The sequence below is a fragment of the Barbus barbus genome (assembly GCF_936440315.1).
Source record: "Barbus barbus genome assembly, chromosome: 49".
NCBI lineage: Eukaryota > Metazoa > Chordata > Actinopteri > Cypriniformes > Cyprinidae > Barbus > Barbus barbus.
The window spans coordinates 13,170,070-13,182,533 of NC_136727.1; positions in this window are offsets into that span (position 1 = coordinate 13,170,070).

Here is a 12,464-nt window from a genome sequence, read left to right on the forward strand (position 1 = left end):
GCCAGGGAGATTCTTCGGCCAGTGACTACACTTTGCATTTCCGGACTCTGGCGGCCTCGTGTGGATGGAACAAGGCAGCGCTACTCACTGCTTACCGTCAGGGCTTGGATCCACAGATCAGAGCCCAGATGGCGATCTATGATGACACTGTCGGTTTGGAGAGCTTTATGCAGAAGGGCGTTAAGATCTCCCAATATCTCACGGCTTGTCAGCCAGACATAACCGCTCATTCTCCATCCTCACCAGCTGCCTGTCCTTCGGTACCAGAACCTATGCAACGGGATACTAATCGCCTCTCACGCAACTGAGCGTGCTTGACGTCTCGCCACGGGGCTGTGCCTCTACTGCGGAGTTCCGGGGCACTTCATTCGGGTGTGCCACTCTCGCCCCCCACGCCCTGTGGTGAGTATCCTCCAATTGGAGCTTGCTATCTCTACCCTACCACTGCTAACGGCACAACTGCTCATCCCACGTCATTTAATTTCAGTACCCGCCCTCGTGGAATCGGGATCCTCAGGCAATTTCATCTCACAAGCCCTACTAAAACAGCTTGATTTACCCCGGCAGAGACAGGCCGAGCTGAAGATCGAGACCATACGGGGAAAACCGCTCGGGCGTGGGCACATCAAGTTCCGGTCTCCGCCGATCACTCTGCAAGTAGGCTGTCTTCACCAGGAGAGGATTTCCTTTCTGGTACTGGAGGGACCAACCGTCGATATCATCCTGGGACGCCCCTGGCTATCTCAACATTCCCCCGAAGTCAGATGAGATACCAGCGAGATCCGATGGAGTAAAACCTGCATCCAAAACTATCTCTTCAACGTCCCTGTAACCCTGGTTAGTAACCTGAAGCTCCAAGTTCATTCCACCCTAGTGGAGAGCCCCGAACCTCGTGAGGTTCCGACGATCCCATCTGACTACCTCGCGTTCCAAGATGTGTTCAGCAAATAGACAACCACGAAGTTACCACCGCACCGGCCATGGGATTGTGCCATCGACCTGCTGCCTGGAGCTATACTCCCCAAGGGTCGAGTATACCCCCTGTTCATCCCGGAGCGCAAGGCGATGGAGGATTACATCAAGGAGGCTCTCCAACAACAGTTGATTCGCCCTTCCGCCTCTCCGGCGGCCTCAAGCTTCTTCTTCGTGGGCAAGAAGGACAGAGGCTTCCGGCCCTGCATCGACTACCGGACCTTCAATGATCACACTGTCAAGCTCCCTTATCCTCTTCCCCTGGTCCCGGCCGCCCTCCAGGAACTCCGTGGGGCCCGCATCTTCTCGAAGCTGGACCTGCGGAGCGCCTATAACCTCGTTCGTATCTGGGAAGGCGACGAGTGGAAGACGGCGTTCATAACCCCCTCAGGCCACTATGAATATCGTGTCATGCCGTATGGCCTTTTCAACTCTCCGTCCGTCTTTCAGGGGTTTATGAATGAGGTGTTCCGGGAGTTCCTCCACCGGTTTGTCATCGTGTACATAGACGATATCCTGATCTACTCCCGGAACCTGGCCGAACATCGCCATCACGTGACGTAGGTCCTACGCCAACTCAGGAAACATCACCTCTACCTGAAGCTCGAAAAGTGTGAGTTCCACCGCCCCACGGTCCAGTTCCTTGGCTACATCCTCAGTGCGGATGGGATCCAGATGGACCAGGGGAAGGTCCAAGTCATCCGGGACTGGCCCCAGCCTCAGTCAGTAAAGGAACTTCAACGATTCCTCAGCTTCGCAAATTTCTACCGGAGGTTCATTCTGAACTTCAGTCTTCTCTCAGCCCCCCTCACTTCCATGCTCCATCAGAAATCCAAGTCAAGTCAAGTCTGCTTTATTGTCAAATCTTCCACATGTACGGCGCATACATACAGAGAATTGAAATTGCGTTACTCTCAGACCCTTGGTGCATACAGTTAACATTAAACACGTTCAAATACAGATAATACAGTTTAAACATATGTACATACAACTATACAGCTATACAAATGAGGACATTGTAGAAAAACAAAGAAATAGATAAAGTGGCATAAGGCCACTTTATCTATTGGATCCAAGTCTCTGTTCTGGAACTTTGAAGCTCGAGCCGCCTACAAGAAGCTCCAGGAGGCCTTCTGCACTGCTCCCATCCTCTCACATCCCGAACCCCAACTCCCATTCATAGTGGAAGTGGATGCCTTCACCACCGGTGTGGGAGCAGTGCTGTCTCAATACCACGGAGAGCCTCCCGACTCCACCCTTGTGCTTACTTCTCGAGGAAGCTTTCCCCAGCGGAGCAGAACTATGATATTGGAAATCGGGAGCTGCTCGCCATTAAACTGGCGCTGGAGGAATGGAGACACTGGCTGGAGGGAGCTCAAAACCCCTTTACAGTCATCACTGACCACAAAAACCTGCAATATCTCCGAAGTGTTAAGAGGTTATACCCCCGGCAGGCTCGCTGGGCCCTCTTCTTCACCCGGTTCCAGTTTTCCATCACGTATCGACCCGGAGATAAGAATGTCAAGGCAGATTCCCTCTCACGTATCCATGCCCCCTACGAATCCTCTACACCTGAACCCATACTCCCTCTAGCCGCCCTTGTGAGCCTTATCCGGTGGGCCCTGGATGAACAGATCCGCATCGCTTCCATCACTGAACCCACTCCGTTGGGAGGCCCAGAGGGCAAAACCTACGTTCCCACCTCCTTGAGGACTTCCCTTCTGGGCTTCCTGCATGCTTCCCCGGGCTCTGGACACCCAGGCAGTCAGTGTACTCTCTCGCTCCTCCAAGCTCGGTACTGGTGGCCCAGTATGGCCTGGGATGTCACCCAGTACGTTCGTGGATGCTCAGTATGAGCCATTTCCAAGACTCCACATCACTTACCCGCCGGAAAATTTGTCCCATTACCCATTCCACGTCGCCCCTGGTCCCACATCGGAGTCCACTTCGTCACAGATCTCCCCAAGTCAGAAGATTATGCCTGCATACTCGTTGCAGTTGACAGATTCTCTAAAGCCTGTAAGTTAATTCCCCTCAGGGGTTTACCCACAGCCCTCGAAACAGCAGAGGCCCTCTTCCATAATCTCTTCCGCACCTTCGGCATCCCGGAAGATTTCGTCTACGACTGTGGGTCACAGTTTGTCTCCTGTGTCTGGAAGGCATTCTTCAAACTCCTCGATGTCAGTGTCTCCTCAGGGTATCACCCCCAAACTAACGGCCAGACTGAGCGGAAGATTCAGGAGATTGGGAGATATCTCCGGGCCTACTGTCATGACAACCAGCGCAGCTGGAACCGCTTCCTCTCGTGGGCCATGTATGCACAAAATTCCCTCAAGCAAACCACCACCGGTCTCACCCTTTTCCAGTGCATACTCGACTACCAACCCCCTCTGTTTCCCTGGACAGAAGAGCCCTCTGACGTTCAAGCTGTCAACAACTGGTTCCGAGCAAGCGAGAGAGTTTGGGACTCAGCTCATGTCCAACTCCAGCAGGCAGTGCAGAGACACAAGACCTATGCAGATGCCCGTCTATCATCCTGCCACCCCCGTCTATCGTCCTTGGGATAAGGTCTGGCTCTCCACCCGGGATCTCCGCCTGCCCTGCCGGAAGCTGAGTCCCGCTATATCGGTCCCTTTACCATCGAAAGGCAGATCAATGAGGTCACCTTCCGTCTCCAACTCCCTGCACGGTATCGAATCCATCCAGCATTCCATGTCTCACTCCTCAAGCCTGACTCTCCCTCTGTCACAGAAACCGACGAGCCTGCAGTACCTCCTCCTCCCGAGATCTTTGAGGAGCCCCTAGTCTACAGGGTGCAGGACATCTTGGACTCTTGGCGACGGGGTGGCCGCCTGGAATATCTTATTGACTGGGAGGGATACGGGCCGGAGGAAAGATCCTGGGTGGCCTGGGATGATGTGCTGGATCCCTCTCTCCCAGAGTTTCACCAGAACCACCCTGACCATCCCGCACCCAGAGGCTGTGGCCGACCCCGTCGCCGTAATAGGGCGCCAGGATCCGCCCCTGACAGTACTGTCAGAGAGAGTCTGGTCTCAAACATTCTATGTTGACTAACCTGACCCACTTACCTTTTGTCTACCTACCAGTTGCTCCTGTGTTCCTAACCCCGTTCTCCATCGCTCCTGTGCTCCACCGTCTCCACACTCCGCTGTTCCCTCTGGATCCCCTGGATAAAGAAACAAGGACATTAACACTCAGATAAGCCTCAAGAGACTTTTCCATTCCCTACCTGCTTACCCAGACTTACTGCTCATCTCATTCCCCTCTGCTGCTTTTCAATAAACCTGTTGTTTGTATTGCACTTACCTAGGTGTCCCGTATCTATCTGCTGACAGTATCATCATAGTAGTATTCACTTAAAATGAAAGAAATTGATTAGATTCTGTAAATTGAATAACAAACAACTAAATCAGAGTCATAATAAAAATAATAATATTAACATAATGAATAATAATAAATAACAACAACAGCAACTTCATATAACTTAAAATCAAAATAATAACTTAAAATTAAAGAGATTAGAAAAAAATATTTCTGTAAGCTGAATAACAAACAACTTCTAAATGAGTCATAATAATAATAACAACAACATCAATAATAATAAATAACAGCAACTGCAACAGCTTCATATTAAAGAAATTCTAAAAATATTTAAGAAATTAATTTTGCCAACTGAATACAATGTGTATATAAATAGCATATAACATATATAAACATGCATTTCAAGTTATTTTAAGTATAAACACATTAGTGATTTAGGCATCTAGAACTGGCTTATGGTTTTATGAAGGCAGTTTCACTTTTATTGTACTATCAAAATCATTGTCCAAAATTATGTGGTTATATAATTCGATAAACACAAGGTGGGGCGCATCTCTTTTTCTGAAAAAAATCGTTGGCAGTAACATTGGATGTGCGTTGAGGGTCACAATCAGGTCCAAACATAATCTACACAGAAAAATGTAGATTTCCACCAAACTGGGACGACTGTCATTCAAAACATTAATCAATTTGATCTTGTTTTCAGCAAACAAGACTTCTGTTTAACACACTTCACCCAGTTTAAATCAAAATCCAACAGATCGCCTCCTGAAATCAGAATGGAAATGTGCGAATCTAGCATGATTATGGTTTAATTAATCTATTGTACTTCAAGGTCAGAATTTGACATGATTGCTAGTGAAAACTATTTCCTTTTGTTTTCCTCTGTAAGTGACAACAAAGCTTGGCAGCTGATGTATCATTGCTTGATGCGCTGCTCTATCCAAACCCCTTTCAATATGTAATTCTCAAAATAATCTGTGCATGATTATCTGAAAACCTTGTATGTGATATCATGTTGACATTTGAGGCGTAATGCGCAACGAGCTGTTCTCAGGCCTCCGCTTCAAATGCACCTACATGGGGATGATGAAAAAAAAGCCAAAGGGCGTGGGATGCTCAGATCCAGTGGATATTTCCTGGCTGTGACAGCGCTAACTCTTTGTTTTGTGTAGTATTAGATGAGTGAGACGAGCGTGGGGAATCTGGGTTGTGCGAAAACCATGTTTTGTTGACCTTCCGTGGCCGTCATCAATGAATAGTAAAAAAAAGGGGACAACCGAGATGAGAGCGAGTGTTGTCGGGCATTGTTGGGAGAGTAAACAGCGCCCGGAGCCTGGGAAAGGGCTGGGATTTGTGCCACGGCATTTCTGAGTCATACGGTCCGCTTATCGTGTTTGTTTCGTGTTTCTACGTGACATGTTTGCATTAGCATTCCTGCACTGTAGCGGCCGCAGCTCGTGTGTTCCCAGCTCCCATCCGATCGGATCCGTCCTGTCCACGTTTAATTAAACCCCATATGTTTTCTTGGGTTTCTCTCCTCATCTTTTCTGGTGGAGGACAAGAAAAAAAGAGAAAACAAGCTGCTAGATCCATTAGCGGGTCAAGCAACAGTCATTGTTCATTGCTTCCTATATGCTTCTATTTTCAAGAGCTTCGTGGAACAATGGTGTTCGCGGTTCTGTCAGGTGTTTGCGGTCACCACGAAAACCAAAACAAAGCACATGTGGGGCTGGAAACAAAACACGGTTGGACGCTTTCTAAACCACAACATTAGGTTTGATCCTGATCCTTGAGTGGAATCAGAACTGACAGATATCTTAAATGTGCAACACTGTGGTTGTGAATATGAAAACACATGTGTTTGGAAAGTCGAATACAGATGATGAGGATTGTATGACGCTGAGCAGAAGAGAAAATGGATGAGGTTCAGTGTGGAAGTGGAAATTATAACAAATATTTTAATTAGTTACACATTTGAAGGCATTTTGAGCTGACACATTGAGCTTTGGTGCTCATGTGGGAAATCTGGGTTCGAATCAGGGTTCACATTTTTTGTCCTCTCTCTTTTTCTTTTTGAAAACAATGGCAAGTGGCCAAAATAAAATCGATTTTTAAAATGAACAATATTATATATAAAAACATAAATTAAATTAAATAAAGTACATCCAAGTATTATTTACCCAGCTTTTTTTTATTTACCCGTTTTTTCTTTATGTATTTACTCTCTGTTTGTGTTTAGTTTGTGGTTTATGTTTGACATGGTGAATATCATCATAATATTTACATCTGAAGGCATTTTGAGCTGATACATTGAGCTTTGGTGTTCATTTGGGAAATTAGGGTTCAAATCGGGCTTACATTTCCCAGTTGTGAATCCAATTCAATAAATAATTGGAACTAAATTAGAGCTAAATTTAATAAAATACTATTTTAATGATTTGTGTAAAAATAAGTTTTCACATTTGAAATAATATTTTTACTTTTTCTTTTACTGCTAGAAAATAAAAATAGAAAAAATCATGTATTTAGATTTGATGTGCTAAAAGTGGGATTACTATGTTTTTTCATATTTATTTAGGCTCTGTTAATGTTTTGTTTTTGGTGTATGTTTGACATGGCAAATATTTTAATAATTCTCACTTTTGAAATCTTTTTGAGCTGACACATTGTGCTTTGGTGCTCATATGGGAAATCCAGGTTTGAATCGGGCTCACATTTTTGTTAATATTTAGTTTTCACGATTTGTAATAATATGTTGACTTTTTGCTAGCAGCTCACACACACACAAAATGTTTGTGTTGTGTCACTGACCCAGGCAGCTTATTTTTTCATATTTATTTTGGCGCACATAATGTTTTGTTTATAGTTTACATTTGACATGGTAAATATCTGAATAATGTTTTACATTTGAAGACATTTTGAGTAGACACATTAAGCTTTGGTGCACATGTGGAAAATTCAGGTTCGAATCAGGCTCACATTTCCAGTCATGTTCCCCCATCATTTTCTGTCCTTTCTCTATTTTCCAATAAAAAAAGGCAAAAATAACATAAATATTTATGCAAAAAGCATTTATATTGAATATAAAACTATAATATAGAAAAACAAGAACATTTATTTTAATTATTTTAATAAAAAAATAAAGCTAAAAATATGTTATTTATTCACAAGCCCTCAAACTCAACAGGCCAAATCCTTTGCAATTTGCTGAACACCAGCATGTTTGTTTTAAATCATAGCTGAATGAGCTCCACTGACAGTCCGCCCAGTCGCCTCTACCTGACCTCTGCACGGGGCAATAGCCCTCCGTACACCCACCCCTTTCCTAGCAGAGCAGAATGAAAAACCCGAGCCGATGGTGCACGGAAGCCTCATCTCACACCCTCACAATAGCCCAATCCAGCACTCCGCTAATGACTCAGAACTGATAGGAGGCTACTAGAAGCCTCTTAAGTCTGCTCCATTCACATCAGGGAAACATTAAGATATTCCTTTTTTGTTGCCTCCCAAGGACTTGTGCAGCCCTGGAAGGGCAATTATTACCCTGCCAATATTGTAAATCCATTCTGTCATTTTCAATGATATCTGCTTGTGTCAACTGTAAGGTCTAATAAAAGCTAATTGCACATAACAGCCCTGGATCAATACATCAGGCAGGGAAGGTGGCAAGACATGCCCTCTTATGAGGCTTCAGGAGTTGGACGCAACACGCATTTGTGCATTATTTGGTTCCTCGTTAGCACTTCATGTTGATTGTATTGAGAATCTATTAAGGCACATATAAACTACTTTTAAAAAGAGTTTATAAAACAGATAGTTCCGGTCCGGGATGTAAGCAAAATCTTCCAATGGAAGGAAGCAACTGGCACTTCACGAATTCATCTTGGTGTTAATATATATATATATAATTTTTATTTTATTTTTATTTATTAGATAATTTTATTTTTATTTGTTTATTATTATTGATGTTTTGTTTGTGGTTAACCTGTTTTAAAAATTACTTTTGACTAAAAAATGCCTAAATCTGGGTTAAAGTAATGGAGTGTGCACACTAAAAGCGAATTTTATTATTTGCTCGAGTAGATTACATACAAAGTCAATGCAAAGATGCGAATAGACGTGAATTCGAGCTGGGTGACGCTATTTGCTGCGAACAAGCAATATTTGCATCAATCGCACCTTTCACGCAAGTTGAAAATTTTTTAAATATAAAAAGTTGAAAAAAACTCAACCAGGAAATTTGCATGATGCATTGTTGCGCAAGCCAACCAGCGAAGAGCTTCCGGTTGTATCAGAAAATGGAGGAGAGAAAATGGATGTGCAATGTTTTAATTTGCCTGAGTGATGCGAAAAACATCCCGCGAGTAATCTAGAGCGAGTAATGCAATTTCAAAAGCGAAGTGACTACAAGCAAATACAACACGTTATGCAAATTTTCCATTCAGAGGTGAAATTTTTCAGTTTGCGTCGAAGACGGGACTGAGGCGTATATTGTGCTTTCACGTCACCCAATGCAAATTTGCATCTATCTGTGTCTTTGCATTGATTTTGTATGTAATCTACTCAAGTGAATAACTAAATTCAGATACTAATTTAAATGTGCCAACTTGTAAATGGTACTCACTGGTTCAATAGTATAGCAACAAGACGTAGGCCTAACTACAGAGCGTTAACATGATATTAGTGTGAAAAATTTACTTTTTACATTTTTAGGGGTAAATTTATATCCAATTTTACAACTTCATCGCAATGACAGCATAACACTGCAAACTATAAAAAGTTATTTAATACAATTATAAGCTTTATATTTCTGCTTTTAAATTTAAAATGTAAAAAACTGGCCGCATAGACTTCCATTGTATGGAGCAATAGATGCCATTTCATTTAGTTCATTTAATTGAATTAGTGACTCCATTCAACACCAAACACAGTATTTATTATACTGTTATAAATTGGTCATCGCATCTTCAATAAAAAAAAAAAGTCACTCCATTCCATTTTCTTGGATGCTCCAGTCTGGATTTGTTTGATCCATTTAAGACTCAAATATCCTCAAAAGATCCCTAGTTGGTGACAGACCATTGTAGAAGCATCATATTTGTCTAGAGCGAAATAAAATTTAATTTATTATATAATTGGATATATACTAGAGTATACGTCTTATACTGTGTTAGTAAATTAAAGCAAAAGTAAGCCGTAATCTCAATCTTGCCATCAAGGAATGATTGGTGTCTAACCTGCTGAAATGTTTGCTGACCTTTTCCTGAGGGACAAGACTTTGTGTAGCACTCAGACCCATTTAGTCATCCTCTTTTTGTCTGCTTCCTCTATCATCAAGGGTCGCTATTGTGCCGGCTCAGGTACCGACTAATGCAGAGCAAATACTTCTACCTAACCATTAACACAGGGCCACTGTTTGAACAGCGCGACACACTGAAATGGCATTTATGGTGGTGGGCTGTTTTGATAGGGAAGAATATTCATCAATTAGCCCTCTACACTCTTCCCAGGGTAAATTGAGTGTGTGTGTGTGTGTGTGTTAGACAGACAGAGATACAGTTTGCCCTGAGTTTAATGGCACTCTAACTTGAGAGCCGATCATTAACCCATTAGAGTAACATGTCTCTGGCTGGGAGGTTTTTTTGGGACGGGAGAGTCCTGGGAGATTTGCATCACAGCGCTTACTGTAAACCTCTGAGACGCAGGGGAGATGTTGACATTACATCATAATGTCTGGTGTTTGTCTCGAGGCAGAGCCTTTTGCTCATTACGAGAGGTGTTAACAGCTGTAAGTTATGAATGGAAGTGCACTGTAGGGAAGTACAACATTCTGTTTCCTAATGGTTTCAAAAACAGTTCAAGGATTATTCCGGGTTTAAGTTGACAGCATTTGTGGCATAATGTTGATTACGACAAAAATTGTGTTTTTTTTTTACTTCCCAGAGAAAAAAACTGAGGCGCTTACAATGGACGTGAATGAGACCAATTTTTGGAGGCCCTACAAGCATACATGTGAAGATTGTGATTTTATAAAAGCATTTACATTAAAACTCTTTGAGCTGTAAAGCTGTTTAACTCAAAATTGTATTTTATGCCACTGTCATTGCAGCACAGTTGTAATATTGGATAACGTCACACAGAAAAAGTTAGTAATCCAATTTTTCATGCTAAGATCATGTAAGCATGCATATTGTTTACGTCTTGTGGCTGTACTACTGAAAAAATATTTTAATGTTTTTAAAATGGCACCATTCACTTCCATTGTAAAGGCCACAAATTTGTAATGCAGATGTTTTAAAAAAAAATTAAATTGAATATGTAAAAATACAATGCTATGTGCTATTGACTGACGTAGATATCTAGATTCAGTTTTAGGATAAACGTTACCATTTATTTTAACTGTTATGTTTATTGTTAGCATGCTAACAAGCAAAATAATTACAGAGCTATTACGTCTATTTTCAATTGCGACTTTATTTCCTGTAATTGTGACTATATTTCACTTTTTATTTCAACTATATTTCATGTAATTGTAAATTTACAATTACAATTTCATAATTCCCATACAATTTCTTTGATTGCGACTTTTGCAACTTTATTTAGTATAATTGAGACTATATTTCCTGTAATTGTGACATACTACCAATTAAATTGATCAAAAGTGACAGTCAAGACATTTATAATGTCACAAACGATTCTATTTCAAATAAATGCTGTTCATTTGAACTTTCTATTCATCAAAGAATTAGCAAAAAATATTAAGAAGCACAACTGGCCTTATTCACTTCCATTGTAAATGCCTCACTGTAACGTGGATTTTTTTTTCAAGTCGAATTTTTTTTTTTTGTCATTATCAGCATTGTCTTATGTTGTCGATTAAGATCAACTTGTACCGAACCTGGTATATTCCTTTAATAGGCCATTTTAACTAACTGTGTAAGTGTACATATTAGTATCTAAAAAGTACAAAAGTGCACCTTTTGAAAAGGTACTGCCACAGTGACAGATTTTGTACCTTTTTTTCTGAGAGTCTAATCACATACATTACTTGCAGATTAAATTATCTGAATCTCTTTTCAAACATAACGTGCCATGGAATATGTACTTGTAAACAAAAAATAGTCATTTTGCAATTGGCTCTGACAGAAACCTCAAATGCTTATTTAAAGTAAAGCGTTTCATGTTCTCAAGTCTTCATTCTGAAGAGCTGCACTATTGACATCATGTCATTAAGGTCCATGAGATTGTATTTGTTTTGGCTCAAGAATGCAAAGCATTGCATCGAAGATCGCTTTTATTTCTTCCTTCTCTCTACAACCTCTTCTTCCTGTTTGGCAGCCGACCCGTACGTCTAGATCTGGAAGGTTTCCCGAATCAAACATGCGTCTTCAATTTGGGCCCGTGAAGAAAACAATCACATTTTCCCCTCCCTTAGATTCAGTTCCTGACAACAGATTGAGATGTGGTCTCCACGAAGAAGTCTGGGTTTGACGGAAGTTTGGACTGAGTATTTCAGGGGTCCTGAATGTAAATTGGGCTTAAAGGGAGATGCTTGGCAGTCTCGGGTAACCTGGTCAAAAATGTTGTATATTTTCGGAGCTGCGTGGCTGGTGGGACAGATTGAGGTAACGTGAGGAGGACCACCCATGTCCCTTCTCTGCAAGAGAGCTGCATTACCATTAATTAGAGCCATTCTCTGAGGTGGATTCTGTGGCCGGGACACCTGTGAACTCAGAAGTGGGCTGTCGCACACACAAAACGGCCCCTGATTCATGTTTTGTGCACCAGTGCCCAATAAAAATCACTTCCAGCCCCTGCAGACACCCAGAAATCCTCCACATATGTTTCTCCACATCAGGAAAACTGTTCTGTTGACACGTTATGGAGGCGTGAATATTTTAAAGGGAAAGTTCTTTCACAAAAGTGAAAATTTTCTGAAAATGTACTCCCCCTCGGGCCATCCAAGATGCATATGAGTTTCTACAGCTGAACAGAGTTGGAGAAATTCAGTATTACATCACTTGCTCACCACTGGATGCTCTGCAGTGAATGGGTGCCGTCAGAATGAGAGTCCAAACAGTTGATAAAAACATCACAATAATCCACAAGTAATCCACACCACTCCAGTCCATCAGTTAACATCTTGT